The sequence below is a fragment of the Sylvia atricapilla genome, chromosome 1 (assembly GCF_009819655.1).
Source record: "Sylvia atricapilla isolate bSylAtr1 chromosome 1, bSylAtr1.pri, whole genome shotgun sequence".
In the NCBI taxonomy this organism is placed as follows: domain Eukaryota; kingdom Metazoa; phylum Chordata; class Aves; order Passeriformes; family Sylviidae; genus Sylvia; species Sylvia atricapilla.
This window is the reverse complement of record NC_089140.1, coordinates 118,212,954-118,233,726: the sequence shown is the minus strand read 5'-3', so window position 1 is coordinate 118,233,726 and position 20,773 is coordinate 118,212,954.

The following is a 20,773-nucleotide window of genomic DNA, read 5'->3' as shown; positions in this document are numbered from 1 at the left end:
CAGCAAATCTGATCCAGACAACACCTTCATTCTTGCTTTAAGAAATGTGCTTAGACAGCCTGACACTCAGCCAAATTGGGAACACAGGCTGGGAACTACTGCATCTATTCTGTTTTGTCTGCAAATTTAGTGGAAGATTTTGATTTTTTGATTGGGCGTGTATGTTAGCATATGGAACAGCGAGTGGGTCAGCTGGACAGGGAAGCTCAAATGAAACCTAACACGTTAGGTTTAAGGAGTAAAGGAGTTAACGTGTCCCCTTTCTGAGTCTGGGTTTTATTCAGTTGTAGTGGAAAAGTTTTAGTAGTACACAGCAGAGGCTACAATTGTGCACCAGGTGGGACTGAAGAGAAAACATCCATCTCCATATTTTGCCTTTCTAAAAAAAAAAGACATAATTGAATTTTTCTTTACCAGTAAGTTTTGACTATCTGATGGCCATACACAGGAAGCAGGAAACCTTGCATTTGATTTCTTCTAGGCCTCTTGACTGCCAATAAATATTTTCTGCATGTCAACCTCCAGGTTTGTGATCCCAAGACAGGAGCAGCTACATGTGTGTGTGCACATTGAGCTCATTTTTAGAGTGAGTGCTCTTAAGTGGTGTCAGATCCAAACCGGTCAATGCAGGGAAGACAAGAGCCTGAGCCTGGGAAAAGAGGAGTGTGAAGAAATGATACTACAACCATTGGCTTTACCAGCTCCTGCAGCCCTAGAGGCACATGGAGTTCTGCAGAATTCAAAATTGGTTTGAACTGTGCCCTAGTCGAAACCAGTTTCTTGGAGAAGGGGAAAACTGAATATCTGTGAAGGCATGTTGGTAAGCTCTAGGGTAATTGAGGGTCTGTTTTATGACATAGGTGCAGGACTAGAACTCTTCTTCATAAATTCAAGCAACAGTCAACCAGCACCGCTGGATTTTATTGTTCTTGCTTTGAAGATTAAAAGAATTGGGTGGCTGAGATTAAAGTATACTTTTACTGTGTGAAGGCATACAATCCACCTACTCAAAGAATTAGATGAGTCATTCAAAAATTCAGTGCATCCATACATTACTTTTTAAACACAAACAAATTCTGAATTAACCATGGCAGCGAGTTCAAAAAGACTCTAAGTGGGCACACACTTATGAGCATTTGGTTGAAAACATTTATGGTGAAGCTGACTCGGTACCATCAAGGGCAAAAAAATTATGAAGATAGGTGTTAAAATGCATAATGAAGATGGTTTAACAAAGATGATAGGAAAATAGGTTTGAAGATTTAAAGCCAGAAAACATCTTTGGATCATCTAGCCTGAAACCCTTTGGCATCACATGCAGGCGCAGGACACGCAGATCATCCTCATCTCTACGTTGAATTCAGCAACATGTTTAATGAAGGACCTCCCAGAGATACATTGAGTCCTGTTTTGAAAGCACTTGAGAATTGGAGTGCCTTGATCTTGGCAAATCAGTCTAGGACAATGGATGCCTGGTTTCCTGATAAAAAGGGCGTGTCTGCTCTGACTGGGAGCTGTGTGGCCCATGTTTTCCTGCAGTGCCAGCTCTCAGCAAGGTGAGAGTACCAGGGGGCTGCATACCCTCAACGAAGTGTCTAAATCAGGATGTGCAAAAACCTGTGCTCAAGATTTTGGTCTTGTTAATGTCAGCAGCCTGTTGTCTCTGTGATGAGATACAATGTGGTTGATGATTTGGAGACCTTTACTACCCTGTTCACACTGTTCTCTTTAAGACAGTGCATACATGGACTGTACTGCCTGGGCCTCATCTGGAAAAGAAGAAATTTGGTTGCACACGTTCCAGCGCTCTTTCAGCTCTGCTGCTTCATCCTCAGGATGACACATGTTGCAGGTGATACAATGTTTTCTTCCAGACCTCAGGAGCAGACTTGTTAGTCACTGGAGAACTCAGCACAACTCAATTAAATTTCTTCCACTACTTAATTGACATTTAGTCAGCAGGGAAGCAAACAACACCAGCAGAAAACAGTCCTTCCCTTCAGTTAAGATCTTATGAAACTTCATAACATTCCAACTGGCCAAATGTGGGGAAGAAATGAGGAAAATCTAATTAGACATTGCATGGCCTTTCCTTCAAGATTAAATGTAATGAATTTGTGGTTACAGCTTCCCTTGAGGATCCTCCTACTCATGTCAGGCCCGCAGAAGTGTTAAAACATCTGTGACAGAATGGTGCATAACATAATATGTAATCTGTGTCACAAGATTGGGGTTTACTCTTTCAGCCAAAGAAGGCAATGTGTCTGCTGAAGGCTTGAGGCTCTGAGCATCTGCAATAACCTTAATCTGTGAAAGTGAGATGGGCATTGGACAGCCATTGCCACAGCAATGTGAGGCCCTCCTCAGCTTTGGATGTCATAGGAGATTGGTCTTGAGAGCGATGCAGGACAGCGTGCCTGTCTTTGGGAACACCACCTTCTTACAAACACTTTCCAGCACTTACCAAATAGCACCATTCTTCGAGCCATTGTGGTTTATTTCCAAACAATCCCTGAAATGATGCAAACTTAAGAAAGTATATAGCTGTCAGAATCCTACTGCCTCTTAGCCAAAGTACTGGGATGTTGGGACACCAAATGTATGAAATCTCCCTTTTCTCCAGCATACAGAGGGAGTTAATCAAGAAACAATAGATGAAACTTGACTCTAACACCGCTCTCAGGGATATTTGGCTTAAGCATTGTATGGGAAGTTGGTCTAGTGCAAGTTTCTTTCTGGTAGACTGTGCACTGATAACCTACCAGAGGTGAATTGCAAAATGGATGCTAACAACAGTTAAAAAGAAATGTGTGCACACTCCTTGTTTGTTGGGAATGTAACATGAGGAAGGAGAAGGAAAGAGCTTTCACCTAGTTTTCACCATACCTAAATCTCATATGGTGTCATTGCACAAGATGGTCCATGGATTTTTATTTTATTTTTCAGATGGATTGACTGGTTCTTGGTAAGTAAGTTTGAAGAAGATTGCTCTAAATGAAAATGCAACACATAGTGCAAATCTGGTTTTAAAAATCTTGTTCAAAGAGATGTTATGATTACCTTTTCAAATGAGGAGATGCATTCAAGGATTTATAACTTGGGCTTGATATTGAGTGTTTCATTAATGGTTTGGATGATGGAATAGAGAATATACCTGCTAAACCTGCATATGACTCCTATCTGGGAGAGGCAGCGTGAACAACAAAGAATTGAAGTGTTCTTAACAAAATTTTAACAAAAGCTTCACACTGGGCTAAAAAGCTACACCCCTATAAGCAAACCTTTATTTTTAGGAAGAAAAAGACACAAACAGAAAATGAGAGTCTTCAGTAGGCATATTTCTACAGAAAGAAGCCTAGGAATTGCAACAGATCTCTACAGAACTTGTGTGACATTTTTTTTTGGATTAAAAAAAAGGCAGATAACATGTTGGAATATGTGTCAGTGTGTTTTACTCACTCATGATATGTCTTGTGTCCAGTCTCGTGTCCACCATCCTGAAAGAGAGATGTAGAGTCTGGAGGAAAATAGTATGGGGGATGCAGTCCTAGGAAACAAGGTGTCTGTGGGTAGATGAAAGCAACTTAGAGGGGTTAATACAAAGAAGATGGAATGGAACACAGTCACAGTCTGCAGCTAATGTTTTGATAGGATGAAAACTCATGGGCTGTGTTGATATTGTGGTTAGGTCTTAGGAAACCTTGGTGATGGTTAGGAAAGATTAATGTGAGAGGCTGCTGAGTTTCTGATCCTTCCTTGATGCAAGAAAATGATGTGGTGTTTCTCAGCCAGAACCATCAGACAGGTGAGGCTGTGTGGATGCGCAGCTGGCAGCAGCATAGGTGTCCTACTCACCTTCTGCTCCGCCACAGTCCACAAGGAATAATTTGTGGTGTGTTTCATATATTCTACCTTCCATTTTCACTTGGATTGAGCTTCCAATATCCAGGGTCCTAAGTTTTCCATCTTACACTTCCACTGCTTGCCTCTATTTTAACTGCTAACAATTTGTTTGAGAATACTTTTCTGTAAGAGTTCATTATGGTTTCATACCAAATAGGAGTTTTTAACTCAGTTTCTGAGGATGAATTAGCAGCAAGGAAAAAAAAATTCTATCTTTTACCACATTGTTTAGAAAACACAGTAGGGGAAGGCCTCTAGCATTCAGATAAGAGAGAGCATAGTAAGCATTGGTGCCAAAACTGATGTTCACAGTGCCTGTAAAGCAGGTAGGGCTGCTGAGTGTGTAGGAATCAATAATGGAGCCAAGTTGCACTATGCAGAAAGTGGCAGTTAAGAGTAGTCCCTTGAGATAAGGACATTTATGGTGAAAGCCAGGTCTGGCTGAGGGGAAAAACAAGCCTGAAGAAACTTGACTCATCTTACATTATCATAACTTCAGCCCCAATGGTCTTCAGCTTCTCACAGTGATACTGATTAAACTCTTGTCACACAAAATATTGATTTCAACTGAATTATTGCTGTTCAGACAATACAAAGGAGGCGGTCTGTCCCTATGAGTGTAGAAGGTCTGCATGTCCTCCAGAACATATATAGATGTAGCCTGTCCTTGCAGCATTGATTATTGTTTCAATACATGCAGGAACAGGAAAGCATTATGCATGTGCATTTCCCAATGGCTAGTTTCAGCACTAAAGGGAGAAGTAACATTTGCATTCCTTAAAGAACTGATTGAGATTCTAAAAACAGATTGGAAACTTAATGGTAAGAAAGGCACAGCTTGAAAGTCTTTACTTTTTGGCATGAAAGTGTGGACCAGATTGACACAATCTGTGACGTAGTTTCTAATGAAGCATTTGTAATGAGACATTTAAAGCAACTCAAGAGGCCTCTCTATCCTGTTAGGGAAAGAACACAAGGAGCACATATTTGAAATTCATTCAGCAGTGAATACATAAGCTGATCTTGACATGAATTTAGAGTAGAATTCAATTGTAGATAGGTGCTTGGGGAAGAAGTTGCTTGTAGAAAAAAAATGGGGAAGAAAAGAGAGAGAGAGAGAGATATAAATTAAGAGCTAAAACAGTTGGAGGAAACTCTTGGGAAAATTACCAAGAAGGGAGAGAGAGGAGTTTCTGCTTATTGAACTGTTGAATCATGGAAGTGATTTCAGTTGGAAAACTTTGTGCTGAAATTTCATGCAAAGACAAATTTGGTTTTCTTAGTAGGTAGGTGGGAAGGGTGAGACCTTCTGATTTCTGTTTCTAATTCACATCTTGTTTATCCCAGGGAGGGAGGTGTTTTTCATGCTCACTAACACACTGTAACAAGCCCTTTTACAACTTCTGATGTAGCTGGGGTGAGTATGAGCTACAGATTTTTTCCTTGGTGTTTAAATGTTTATTAATTAGGCAACTCAAAGCGTCTCCCTAGGTCTGACCTTGACCCACTAACATCTGTTAAAATCATAGCTTACCTTATTTCCCTGCTGAAAAACACCTGTTTCCCTACAGAACATCAAAACAAATGAATGGCTGTGCTTTAGTGGTCTGACCTTGATTCTGTAGCTCTGTTCTCTGATCCTAAAATATTGTTATTCCTTGCTTCCTTTGTTAATTAGTTAGGAATTAATTTTCCACCTAATCCGCTTCTGTAGCTTTTTGAATATAAAGTGTTTATTAGTGCCAAATATTGCTGTTACTGCTGATCAGGTTGTTAGGTAATAATCAGTAGCTGAAATAGGACTTCCCAGAATGAGAAGCAAGCATGGCAGTCTTCCATCTTCTCTCCCATCTGTGGAATGGCTGAACGGCCCTGAAGCACCCACACAATACTCTTGTGAACACCTTGCTGAGGTGTCTACAGCTAAGTGGCACAGATTAATTCACAGATGCATTTTAATACCCCATCACAAAATTAACTTTTGGATGCAGTAACAGCTATGGCTTTCAGTAGCGTGAGTCACATGTGCCACTCCACAGCTGTCCTTTAGGACCATAATCCAGACATGTGAGAACCTGAAAAGACTAATGCTTTGGTCCACATGGCCTGACTTTTGACCCAGTTTCTAATATTTCCTCTTGGCTGGCTGTTGGCCTTCAGAGGTGCTAATTGAAAACACCAGGCAGGAGGAATTAGGTGGAAGCTGGGCCGAGTGAACCTGGGCATGGGCTGTCTCCTGCAGCATGTGAACGTCAGAGAAATGTCTGACTATGAAAGCTGTCATCTTCCTCAGTAGTGATGGGCTGACAACTAGCATGGGCACGAGGGAAATTCTTGTTCTGGATACACTTTTGGATTGATTTTGCTGTCAGGATCTAAGTCAGGAGGGCATTCCCAACTCTACCCTTCAAGACTGGGTCTGCAGCATCTTTTGTGTCTGGGCTGATGTTACTCTGCTGAGCTGTGTGAGGGAAGGAGCTGGCTTTATGTTGTCAAGTGTAATAAACCCAAATGTTAGTATGAATTTGCTAACAAATGAAGGTAATTGGGCTCTTTAGGCGGGAATGAGATGACAGCTTTTACTGTACTTCAAATATCAGTCCCAATTACTGTAAATACGATCATGATGCAAAACATTAATTAGGAAAATCTGAACTGTTTGAAAAGTAGAGTCCCATATGAATGATTAACTACATGCAAAATATTGTGCCTGATTAGAGGCATTCTACTGAGACATCCATCTGTGAGCTCAGAAAAACCTGGTAGAAGGCAAGGAGAGATCACAGTGCTGAGGGACTGGCACGGCTGAGACAACCTGGAAAGGGAGTGTGCCACGTGTATTTCACATAGGGTCATAGGATTTCTGAGACAGGAACATCTATTTACCCTCTATTCTTCACTGTAAGCATTTTCAAAACTAATATTTCAGGTTTAAAAAAGTCAGGCACCAAAACACTACATGGCTTGCTCACAGCCACTGAGGACAACAGGACCAGAGAGGAAATGACCTCGAGTCTTCTAAGTCTAAACCTTAATCTAGTTCTTATTCCTTACCCAAGAGTGGAAGTGGCTGTCCAAGAAAAGGTGGGAAATAAAACTTCTCGAAAAACACAATGGTGAGCAGGAAGCCCAGGAACTACAACATTTTCCCTAGGTCACCCCAAGTGCTATTTCTGGAGCTGGTGGTTCTTTTGATCCAGCATTAACAAGCGTGCATTAATTGCTAGTTAAGGACTCACATGAAAACACTAGCTCAGGTATTTCTGAGAGAATAAACACATCCACCAGTTGTCTCCACTCAGTCGTGGGCAAACCCTAAATGGTGAAGAACATTCTACTGTAATAATACATACATACATACATACATATATATATATATGGCTTTTCAGACATAATTCAGTAGCAGAATTAATTTAGGCAAAAAAAAACAAAAGAAATAATCTCCTAATCTTATGACTTAGTTTTATTCATGTGTTCTTTGGCAGAGAGAGGGACCATGAGAGCTCAAAACACTTTATCTGTTGTTTTGTGTCTTATTTGAAATGCATTGGTCTTCTCAGTTAATTAAAAATACTAAATAACTATGCTATTGCTGTTTTATTATGAAACTTGGGTATATGTTGCCAAAGGGGCTATTTTAAGCAAAATACTCTGTTGTAGTCTAAATGTACTATTGTTCCCCGTTTGGACAAGTGTCCACAGCAAATGAAAGAGAAAAGCTCACAAAATTGTGTTTCTTTGTCAAAACCTTGGTGAAAGAATAAAATGACAAAGGATAATTGTTCGTACTTTGGACTCCTTTTTCAGGAAGTTCTCAGTCTGAAAGCCCCCTCTCTTTTTTTGGTGGTGATGCCACATTCATTGCTGGTAGAGCTGCTCACCACCAGATCACCCACTGATCCAGCTGGAGCATGAATATACGCTCCCATTTCTGTCAAATTACTCACATCACGTGCCTTGGTATTTATACTGCCTCCATCTTCTGTGCCAGCTTTTGGGGGAACAGATGATACCCAGAGCAGCACAAACCCCGCTGGTACAAAATTAACTTGCTTTTGAAGAATTTTGATCCAGCAGCACTTTGCACCAGGTGGCTGCAGCACTTTTGATCCAATACTGGCAGGCGCCAGGTCAGATTTGCAGTTCTTGGAGCTGTGTGCCCAAAGCTTGCTCTGATCATGGCATGAGCTTTTCTGCTTTTCTTTCTGAGCAGCTTTAGTCTTCTCAGCCTCTTTCAGAATGATAGCCTTCCAAAGCCAATGTCCAATAAACTTCCCCTGCTTGTTATACTGGTATATGGCATTATTGGTGAACATTTTGTGCACAGAAAATAGTATTGCTTATTGTCTGATTCCCTAGAGTACTACAATTGATGCTTACATTTATCCCAAAATGGAAGGTGGCCATTTGTCCCAAAGGAAATGGGTCTAGTGCATAACAATGCAATATTGTACAAATGATATAGGACTATAACAATGACAAACTGTGTAATGTCCTAGCATTTGAATTTGTTATCTCAGTATGCTTTTTTTATGGCGAAATGAAATCAGGCTTATTCATGAGCAACTTATGAAAATTTTACTTCAAGTGTTCAATCAGCTAATTGTTTAGGAGCTCTTGAAGAAATTCCCCAACCATTGACCATGACACTACATTTTATTAGCTACCTCTTGTTGATTCAGAATTAATAGTCTTTCATGATCTATTTTCATAGATTAAAGTTGATGAAGGAGGTGCAATTGCCCAGACTTTAATGGAGTTTAATGTGGAAAACGCACTGTGAGCTTCTAGAGGAGGGTTCTTTTGGAGGCCTTTTAAAATCAGTTGCTAAAGGGTGGTGCAGGTAACAAGTCATAAGCCCTCTTAGTTGATCATTGAAATGGCAATTCACTGCTCTTGTGGTCTCTTCTTTGTTTGATTTGGATATGTCTGTACTGCAAACCTGCCACTGAAACCTTATTCTGAGTTTCTTTCAGCCAAGATGTAACTGCTTTTCCTATCATTGCTCAAGTTTCCACTGCAGCATGGAAGTTTCCCTTTGAGGATGGTGCATAGAGGGAACAATACCAAGAGGATTGATTTCTTAGTTCAGTCATTCACCAGCAGGTCAAGAAAAGCCTCAGCTATGGCAGGTGCTTCTGTTGATGGTGCTGTAACTCACTCTGGCATTGTTCTTGCTGTCTTACTCAAGGTCCTTAACCTGAAATGCAGTGCAGTTCACTGTCACTGAAAGAGCTTCTGGTACTTCATCCCTGAAGCAGGACATTGTCACTGATGAAAGGCATGGTGTTGTGTTCGTTTTAAGCATTATTTGACCCATGCATATTTAGTAGTGTGTGGCCCTAGTGCTCAGTTTAGGGACCATGAGATGAGATTAACTCATGAATATTTGCATTTGAGGTAGTTGTTCTCGTTATATTGATAATGAGTGCTTCTGGATGTACGGTTTCAAGAACTTTAAGAAATGAGCAGGAGGAATTGAGGATGATTGCTTTCCAGAACAGCTAGCTCTTAAAACTACAAAATTAGGTTTCAGTCTTCCTAAAAGCAGAGAGCTGAGAGAGAGTAAAGCACAAGGAGTGCAGCCATCTTTTACCTGAAAACCAGATGGAATAGATGTTTGCTGGGTGCAAGACAGCTGACTTCTAGCACCACCTCTTGGCTCCCACTTGTAGGTATGGGAAGATTCCAGCCAAATAAATGAATATTGGGAAATCACAAAGCTTGACCCTTTTTTTTTTTTGGATAAAAATCCTTCTGTTCTTCTCTTTTTGGAAAGATGTTATTTCCTTAGCTAGGGGCACAAAGCAAACAACCTGCCAGACTTACAAAGCACTGTTAGAATTTCTGGTATTTCCACTGGAAATCTGAGCTGTGGATGATTGTATTGTTTGTTATGTAGAATCAGGGCTTCTACAGTCCTTTATAAAATCAATTCTTTCCTTTTTCAGTGTAAGAGCAGCAATGTCAGATCAAAGATATCTTTCATAGGAGAAAAGGGATCTTGCCAGTTTTACAGATGGGTTGTATAGCTGCAGTTCTCTTTTTCCTATCACAGTCATGTACATGTTAGGATCCGTTAAGGGGCTTGTTTATTTCTAATGCAGATGTCATTCACAGACAGAGCACTTCTCAATCAATCTTTGTCCAGACAGGTTCACAAAATAAAATTCTATTAAAATTCTATTTCATTAATCACAAAACCTGTCTCTGGATTGCCAAGTCCCTAAGCCACAGACTGCTTGCCATCAGAGCCTCTGAGCACAGAGCTGCATGATCAGGCCCTGGGACATGGAGTAGAAGGCAGAGAGAGATGTTTGATGGGAGGCTCTGGCAAGTGAATGACAGACCCGAGATAGGGTAAGCACTGTAAAAGTTGTTACTTCTTCAGCACTCAGAAGCATGATACAATTGAAGGCACATTTAGTTTATGGCTAGTAACTGAAGCATCTGCTAGTTCCTGAGGGAAAATCCAGTTGAGAGAGACAGTCTGAGATTGGTGTCCTCGGTAGTGAGGGGCATGATACTGATGTAAATTGCAGAAGGCCAGGTTATTTAGAGTGTAAAATATGTATATGCTCTATCTGAAACTGTGCTATCAAAACATTCCTTTATTTCACCAAAAAGATGTCCAAACCTTGGAGGTCTGAAATCAAACTGAATAGAACCTCTAGAATGCTGTGGTGGAAGTGTATATTCAGATGGGAAACTTATTTCTTGTGGCTTCAGTCATAACGACCGATAGTGTGTAAAGATATTTAAGCTGTGGCATTCATTCTTTGGAGCATGAGGCAGCTCTGCTTCAAGCTCTGTGTGTTATCTCAAGCAGAGTCATGTAGAGAGACAAGGTTGCACTTCAGGATGGGGTTCAAGATTTAAAATCTGGCCTTGATCCCAAACTGGACTTTATTTTCACTCTCCACAAAAGAAGAGTCAGATAACGCCTTGTTTTCCACCAGCAGATTTGACTCTGCTTGGTATTGACTTTAATGGATTTATTAAGGGATTATCAGGTACCTAATTTTTGGAATGAAGACCTGTTTTGAGGGCACAAAACTGGGATACCTACCCCTTAGCTAGGTATGTAGGACATGTTTTTTATTAAAGTTTGTCCCCACATGTCACTAAACAGCTGAAGGAGGGAGGATATGTGTCTGTAGCAAGAGACACAGTACCCAGTTACAACACCAAAAAAACACCCTGTTGGCTCAATTCCTTCTGTCTCACAGTGGACAAGTACCTTCTTTCCTTGCCCCTTGGAGGACCTCCTTGATTGTTTCCTGGGTCTAAATAGAGCCCTGCTGGAAACGTTTGGTTGGTTGTGAATCTCTCAATTCCTTCTTGTTCATTTCTTCAATTTGAGATTTATTTGTTGGTAGAAATAGCAAAAGGATCCAGAGAGAAATCCTGCCTTTTAGGCACAGTCACTGCGGTGATGAAATTGGAGGGTATCTTGAGTCACAGATATGTGCCTACTGCATTGTTCCTGCTGACATGATAAAGACATGATTGTGCTGTTCAATCACCTGTTGCCATTTAGAAGAAGCCAGTTCATTCACTGATGTCCTTATTTTCCAGTTCACCAGTTTCTTCTTATTGGCATCTCCTTCCTATTGCTATTCTGCACAAGTCAGCCAGCCTCCATCACACAGCTCTGCCAAAAGATCTGCCAAGACAAATAGGAGGAGAGCGTGTGCTTTTCACTTTGAGGCCAAAAAAAGTTTAATTACAGTCAGTGTCAAACCCCTAGATTTCTGGATGCAAAATTTCATCCCCTCTGAGTCAAAATTAGTGCCTTTTCCCATTCAGGATCATGAATACAGATAGGACAAACAAGGAACTGAGATGTACTCCCTACACTATACCCAGGGATCCTATTCCTTCCCCTAGTAGCAGAGAGACCTTTCTCGCTTTCATGCCTAGGAGCAATTCTGACTAAGCTCCAAGTGTTTTTTGACAACACCTCTACTGGGTGTGTTTCCAGGTCCCTTGGAATCCAAATCCCATGGCAGAGGCATTGCTGAGCCCTTGTCCTGAGGTGGCATCCCTTGGAGAGTCAGATGAGCTGTCTGGTTGAGCCACAAATTTTTATATCTTCCCTAGGGACAAGATACTTGTAGAAAACTGAGGAGAGACAACCTTAGGGAGTTTATTATCATTATTCACACTGCTGTTTTACAGCAACACTCAAAGGTCAATTGCACTCACTGTTAACACCTTAAATTTGGCTCCTCTAAAATTATTTTTCACATAACTTTCACTGAAGGAACTGGAAAAGCCTTATAGGGACATTCCCAACCTTTGTATGCCCATATATGGGGCTGACTAAAAAGATACACTATCAAATCAAGTATTGCTTAAAATGAAACCTTATTTACTGATTACAGTTCTGATGTTATTTTTTAAGGTTAAAAAAAGCTTTGGCTGCTGTGGTAGCAGCTATCTTCTCCTGTTTGAAAGCACCCTAGGAGGAGTTGTAGCCTTGAGGCCAACTGTTGTAAAGAGGCAACTGTGATTCCCCACTTCAGTAACTAACTCAAAGATTTCATCCTTTCTCTGTCCTTTACAATGATCTAGGTTATGTCAGAGATGGCTGTTGAAGAGCTCTTGGCATTTACCCAGATAGTTTAGCCAAGTTTCAGTTTTACTGGTGATCCCAAGGCATGTACAGCAGCACACAGTGACAGAGTGCTGAGCCTCTGCTGCTCCAAACCCATGTACTTGCTCTTGCACAGAGATATGAGCAGCAACCAGCCTCCAGTAAGACTCTTACATGAGATGTAACTGCATTGTCAGAGCAGTGTGAAACAAACTTAGATAGTCCAAGCATCTCTGTGCCCATTACCTTGCCTGTAACACCCCCATCCTTCATCCTTGCTTGGATCCAGCATTCAAATATGTCCTGGTGCTGTTTTAGCCCAGTCTGTGGGCCTTGATTCTGGGTAGTGTTGGGCTATCTCAGTACAGAAGGCATTTCAGTGCTAAACAAAATCTGTTGTATAAAGTTATTCATTAACTTCTGTGGTAGTATTTGCTAAGTGGTTTGAGATCTGCTTCCTATCAAGTGGCCTGGTATCAGACCTGATGTCAGACCACTGGCACCACTGTATTCTGGTGAAGAAGAAGTCAAAAACATAGTGCTTAGGAATATTAATAACCTATATTACTTTATTTTCATATCCACGAGGCTAGAACAGAAGGGTTCTTCATGACATCCTCAGGCCAAAGATATACCTGCTTCTAAGCTTCTTGGAAGGTCCTAGCAGTAAAGAGGCAACTAAAATACTTCATTGCTACATGCCTTTGCTCTTCCAGTATCAGGAGTTATGAGTAAAGTCATAACTTCAGATTAAAATTTTCTTATGATACTGACAAAATAATATGTGGTGATGTATGTGTGGCAGTGCCATCCATAGCCCCTGTCGTGACATCTGTAATGATGAAGAAGCAGAAGAGAGAAGGAAACCATGCAGTGAATCAATTCATTAAATGCATGCCTTGCAATTACAGAAACCCACAGTGATGTGGGGAATGGGTGAGAAATATTGGTATTTTGTCTGGTGGAGACTCATAAATTCTTCATTTATTGGCTGGCAAGATTTATGTTTTTATTCTATTACTTTCATTCCTTCACCCAGTCTTTCATCTTGGCTGTATCAAAACCTACTCCAGACACTGCAGCCCTGAATTAGGAGGACCAGAGAAAAAGTCCTGCCAAAATCCTACGAATAAACTGTAGTTTTGTATTAGCATTGTCTTCTCACAAAACCGAAGTGTTTTCAAATAAAACACCATTGGCCTCTGGCTTAGAGAAATGTTTGTTGATCTTGTACACCAGAGATGCTGATGAAAACCAACTTGATGTTCCCAGCTAATTTAATACTACTATTTACTATAATGTACTGCTTGAATTGCAGCAGCACTTAGGATTCCTAGTCACAGACTATGGCATTGCTGCGCTAGACACCAGGCAGGCATGGTACAAAAAAGAAAGTACCTTCCCTAAAGAATTTGCAGTCCCCGGCATGAGTATGGTCATTACAAAGACAACAATCCTTTTTTCCAAGAAACGCCTCATCTTGTTCATTATCCCTTGCAATTAATCTCATGGGGCTCTACTTCCAGCAACATGCACCTGTTAAGTACAGCCTAGTTGGAGCTTAGAGAGACTTTGATTCTTCTATTTTTTAATGAACAACAAATGGTGCATTAGAGATGTTTGCTACTTCAAATATTCAGACATCTGAATTTCTAATTGTTTAGTATTAGTCATAACTTAAGTAGGACAGAGCAGGTTCTATATATAGCTCGTTGCCCAGCCATTCAAGATAGATTGTGTTTGCATTTCTTCCCATATTTCCTCACTTGAAAGGAGTGAGAAGGCAGTTGCCACATCTCAAGTACTCCAAATTGTTCTTCCTTCATCTCCTTTTCCCCCAGATTTTGAGACTTTTTTCAAAATCATAATATTTTTGAAGATTAGTTCTCAGTTCTTATGGTGTATTTGGGGATTCTCAACTCTGATGATACAGCTGGATGATGTCTTTAAGCTTGAAAATTAATTTTATTTTTTTAGCAACAGTTGAAATCATAACAAGATTCCGGGAGCAGGAGTTGCCCTTGGTATCACAGAAGTCCTTTAATTTCACTGATCACTTTCCCTCTCCAGTCAAGTTTTCATTTTTCAGTCTCCTTCCCATGTCGTATACACTCCCACAAGTGAATATATCATGTGTTTTACATTACTGCTTCCAGCTCTGGGGTCCTCAGCACAGGAAAGACATGGACCAGTCGGAGTGAATCCAGAGGAGGACCACTATGATGATCAAAGAGCTGGAACACCCCTCCTGATGAGGAAAGGCTGAGACAGTTGGGGGCATTCAGCCTGGAGAAGAGAAGGCTGTGGGGAAACATCAGGGTGCTTTCCAGTATCTAAAGCGGGCTGATGAGAAAAATGGGGAAAAACTTCTTAGCAGGGCCTGTTGCAATAGGATGAGGGATAATGGTTTTAAATTAAAAGAGGGTTGATTTAATTTAGCTACAAGGAAGAATTTTTTTTATGATGAAGGTAGTAAAACTGGACAGGTTGCCCTGAGAGGCAATAGAATGCCCCCTCCCCGGAAACCTTCAAGATCAGTTTGGATAGAGCTCTGATTGAGTGCAAGGTGTCTCTGCTTATTGCAAGGGAGTTGGACTAGATGACCTTTAAAGGTACATTCCAACCCAAACTATTCTGTAATTCTGTGATTATGAAGAAAATCCTGGCTCACAACAAGCACACATGGTGGAAGTTGTGCAATTGAATGAGGGTTTCACTTCCTGAAAATTCAGACTCTAGCATTTACTCCATTACCTTCTTCTCCAACAGGAGAACAGTGGGCTGGCCATTGAAAATAACATAGATCCAGAAGTTTGCTCAAATCTCTTCTGCCTGGATGCTGGAAAATGCCACAACAGCTCAACTGTGCTAAAATATTTATCTTGAATTTTCTATTTTCTAATGGTGCTCAGATCCATTACCCAGGCTGCCTGGTTCCCCCATGCTTTGTGACATGGCTACAATGTCAGAGCAAAATGCACTAAATCTTGCTGCTGACACTAATGGCTGATGACAGGCCTGGTGCTGCACATGATAAGATCAAGGCAGGGTCCCTGGTGCCAGGGGTGTGTTTGAAGGCTGAAGCCATGGCTTTCCCATGGGGATGTCCCAGCTGGAAGACATGCTCTCATGGCTCCTGGTCTTTTGTGGACAGTTCTTCACAGGCTTCCTGGAACAAGCCTGCCAACAGCCATCCATTACACGGTTACAGCATTGTGGGCTCCCCTCTGTGCCCCTCTCCCAGCCCCAAGTTAAGGGTCAGTTCTGGGCTCTAACCTCCTGGGACAGAGATGTTCCCAGGGAGAGGCACTGTGGAATTCCCCCCCCCCTGCTCTCCCTGAAGGTTCACCCTGGTTTCCTCTACTTCCCCTTGGCCAGTGGTTGTCGCCAGTGCTGTGCCCAGTGCCTGCCCTCCCCTGGCTTAGCAGCCCCTGTTTCGCTCACTGCTGTCCATCATATCTGTGCCTGTCCATAACTCTGCCACTCTGAACTGAACCTGGCTCTCTTGGTGCCTTGTTCCAGATGCATGCCAGATGCAAACCCAAATCCTTGTCCTTGCCTCAGCCTGTAGGAAGGACAGACAGACAAATTGGGTACTCAGCTAACCAGCAAAATTTCTCTCACAGCCAAATGTACCCAGACACCAAGACAACCAGGAATATCAGTTGCTTGGCACTCCTGGGTCATGCCTGTTGATGGATTTCCTTCTTGCTACCAAGAACTGTGAGATTAGTTCCTGCAGCATTATCATTAAGAGCATAGAAGGCTCACACATGTGCCTGTGCAGCCTTCTCCAGCCCTTGTTTGAGAATAAGAATAGCAGCTGACAAGTCTTGCGAGGTAAATATAAAGGTCAGCTGTTGCCTCCCTGGATGAGGGCTGTCAGGAGGAGAGAGGCACAGCACTTTCCCGCCTGAACATTTCTCACAGCTTCTGCAAGTCCTTTCCCTGCTCAGAAGAAGAGAGCAATGCTGTGAGGCCTCCAGAAGTGCTTTCTGGTGCTGTCCAAGAGGGTATGGGAGCAGCTCCTCCCCGTGTTACCCTCGCTGGTGGGAATATCTCCCTGAACAGGCAGGACTTTGGGTGAAAGGAAGGCTCTGGCTGGGGCAGTAGGTTCATGCTTGGGATTCCTGAGCAGTGCACACTGCCCCTTCTCTGCTGGGGGTCAGGCCATCCCTGCAAATCCACTCGTGTGTGAGCTGCTGGGAACGGCTGTGCTCCTCCCAGACATGGTGGAACCAAGAGGATATTCCTGAGGAATTTTTCCTCCTGCTGGGATCCCCAAACCCCTAATATTATGTCTTGTGAGCAGCCATCTAGGATCAAGAATATGAATTCGTGGATGAAAATAGTCCTCTGGTTGAGTTAATGAAGTTGGTCTCAGATAATGCAAGATTCGCTCTTGCTTTTTACACAATTCCTGGACAGATATCTGATAAACTTCTTCACCCTCTAATGCTGTTTTTCCCACTGGGAATTTTGGGAAATTAAAGTGCTTTCCTCTCTCTCACACAAGACTGTAGGAAAATCTGATACAAGTTATAGGTGGAGCTCTGCTGTAAGATTGAGGTGCACCACAGAAAATCTCTGTGACAGGAGCATGTGACTTCCTTCCTGAAGCAAGGTGATTGAAAAATGAAAGAGAAATTAGAAGTGAAGGACAGAATTTTGAAGGCTTCTGGGGTCAGAAGCAAGGGCAGATAGCTGAAATCCTTATCAGTTTCATTCTTCATCCTGATCTACAACACAACTTTTTGTATTTAATCGATTTATTTTGATTGATTTTTATAACTCACTTTAATTGAGGTTCTCTATGATTATTCTAGCAAATTCAGTCTGTTGAGGAATAATAGGCAAATGCATTTTGTTCTTAAAGTGACTTATCACCTTCAGGCATAGTAAGATACTCTGAATTTTTCTTTTCTTTTTCTCTCAGTTGTCCTAGAATCCATAATATTTATAACTATCAGATATAGATTTCTTTGTATCAAGACTAGCAAAAGGTGAAATGGAAGTGTAATGTACACATGTGTCAGTACATGATTGCTGCCATCTCAGAGTGGATGAGATGAGCTGAGTTCACCTGAAATAGTCAGACTGTAAGATCATATGTCTGATCACAGGGATCAAGAATGATGGGGATCACATGAAGGAGTATTGTGAGATGTGGAAATGTTTGCTGAACTCAGCAATGCAAAAAATCCTCACTGCCTTCTGACAACGTGGTAATGAAATATTGCTCTGTGGTAGAAAGCTGATCTACACCTAGTGTGTGTCCTTCCATGTTTGTAGTTGGACATCTTCAAAAATACCTGGAGTAAGAGCCATACCCTCAGTTTAACACCATTCCCTCTGTATGACCGTATTTAGAGCTGTGTGATCTCTCTGCTATGGTCAATCAGTGAGGAGGGATTCTTCTCGCCTCACATTGCTGTCTAAGAATTCAGTGACCAGGCAAAGGTGGTTGTCTGCACTCCCTTTATAGACAAGGGAACAAGGTGAATGTCTCCAGAGACCTGAAGGTTCTCTATTGCAGTGGGGTGCATCATGCTCTGGGCATGCTTTTGCTTTCCCCTAGCTACATCAGAGTAGCTGTAATTGCTTTTCAGTAGGTGCCTGAATTTGAGATCACCAAGGCTAAAGGGAAAGAGCACTCAGCCCAAGTCAGGGGAGAGGAAATGGGCCTCAATAGTGCTTTTTATTTCTAGACAATGTTATTTTGTGATTCACTAAAATTTCTGTTTGCTCCTGATGTTTGCAGAGTGAGTCAAATATGAACACTTTTCTTACAAAAGGTATGCTAATCTCAAACTATATCACTAAACAAAAATCTCTAATCCAGGTATACCTGATAGCCTCCTTGTCTTGCTTTTTCACCCCTCTGGTGAGAAGCCAAGATTTCTTCTGTTGCAATCTCCTTCAGGAGTGACAGCTGACATTTCACTCAGAAACTAGTGACTCTGGAGAAAGGACTTTTATATTCCTAGGCAGTCAGTTCTGCATTTGAAGTGCTGAGGGAAGTACTTTTTTGGTTTATGTATCTGTGATATTTTATATTCCTCATTATCAAGGCATCCGACTGTCTCACAGTGTTCCCTGCATTGCTGCAAGCCCTCTCACACATCACTCAGGATCTAGGAGGAAAGTGGAGTAATAAGACCATGCTGGCTTAGAAACAAGCTTTTGTGAGACGCTGCAGACCATGCTCAGAGCCAGGGGTGAGGAAAAAATGGAGGAGAAGAACCTGGCAGGTTGTACAGCTCTTGTGAAAACTTGAGGACGCCAGCCTGCTTCAATGTTGCTATACCTGGATTTTTCCAAGAGACTGTCTGCCTAAAGACAAAGAGACCTAAGTAATACTGTAAATTATAAAAAACATAACATAACCTGTGCCATTTCTCACTGGCATCAATCTTTTGGAGAAATGCAGCTCCGTCTTATCCAGATCTCACCCCTAGCACCAAAAAAATATATTATTTGGATCAAAATTTTTTCTTTACATTTATGGTCACATTATTTTAAGAGGTTTTTGTGTTCTTAAAGAGTATGCTAAACATAAAAATGGAGACACTGTGATAAAACCCACCCCAGAGCACATCTGAAGGGTTTGAGTTTAATAAGTACCTCTTACATTTTCCATCAATTGATTGAACTTAGCTCGTGTTTCTTTGAACCTCTTGTTCTCACTGAAAGCTGTGCTGACATGCTTTAAAAGCATACAAATAACTGCTGCTGTGACTTGCTACACAATATATTCTCTTCTGTAATACACATTTCAGTTCATGAATGCCTGAGCAAAAAGTGGTAATGAAGAGCTAAATCTCTGCTACTACTACTTGTTTTTCTATTTGTTTCTTCATGATACACAAGATCTGATTCTTTGGCACTTTGCCAAAAGCATCCAAGGCTGGAGCTAGGTCTAACTAAAATTGAAGTTTAGAGCATCTCTAAGGAGATGCTCAGAATTGGGCTGTGGCCAACCTCATATATTACATGGTTTTAACTTTGTTATTTTATTAAGGAAATTGAGTTGAAATTTATCATTTACTTCTCATCAATAGCATGTGACTGCCTATTCTGTCCCAAATCCTCACCACAATGGGAGACACTGGAGTGAGTTTATTGCCTAGGCAAGATAAAACCAGTAGGTTTGCTGTAAAGTTCTCCAATTTAAAGGGAAGGATATGATTGATGTTTCACCAGAGCCAGTGGAGAAGGAGGGCTGAGAGGCGTTGGCAAAGATGATGGAAGCAAAATTGGAAGAATACATGTACCACATGGAAGGGATGTTGGGCAGAAGTGATTTCTATAGGCAGCACTTCCTCTTGAAGAGCTCAGGGGGCAAGAAACCCAGGTTTCTTATATTAAATCAATTTTATATTAGTCAAAACATTGATTTAATATGGTCTGGAGCCTGAAGACATACTGGTCATGGGAGAACACTTCGAAAAACCTCCACGTGGGATTAGAACAGGCGGGAGAGGAGGGCCTTAGCTGAGAGGGCAAACTGAGAAAGCACACGGCCATGGCGTTGAAAAGGTGGGGCAGATCAGCTAGTGGAGTCGAGAGGGGCAAAACAGAGCAGTTGTTGCCTCCACACAAGCAGTGGGAAAGCGATGGAGAGGAGCAGGGGCCAGACCGCGGGAGCGGGCGCCGGCAGCGCGGAGCCGGGGCCGGGACGAGCTGGCGGGGTGCCAGCCGTGGCGGGGCAGAAGATGTTCCCTGCCCCGGCAGAGGCTCCCGGGCGGCCCTGGCGGCTGTCTCGGCCTTCCCCGCCACCCCCGGGGCCTCTCCCGCCGGCGGGGTCCGGGGCAGCTCCGGTGCCAGCGCTGCCGCGGGTCCCTCCCGGCACCGGCACCTGCTCTGCCTCTTCCCCGCGGGCTCGGCTGAGCTCTGCCCGCCGTGCAGGGCGAGCGCTGCCCCGGCCCGGGCCGACCCCGCCGGTGGAGCAAAGACGGGACCCACGCAAAACACGCGCCCCGCGGAGCCTCCTGCGCAGAGCCGCCACAGCCGCAGGGCGGGCTCGGAGGCCGGGGGCCGGGAAAGACCGGGAACGGAGAAGGGGATTGCTCGGGATAGCAGCCTCGGCCCCGCTCGGGTCCGGGCCCCTCCCGCGGGCCGGCCCGTGAGTGGAAAGTTTCCCCGGAGTGACCTCTCATAGTACGCGCCCGCTAGGAAATCTCATTCAAGTATTTTTGTCAATGGGGTGGGGGGGGCATCCTGCTCCCCGGCCCCCGGCCCGGCTGACGTCACTGCAGAGGCGATAAATAT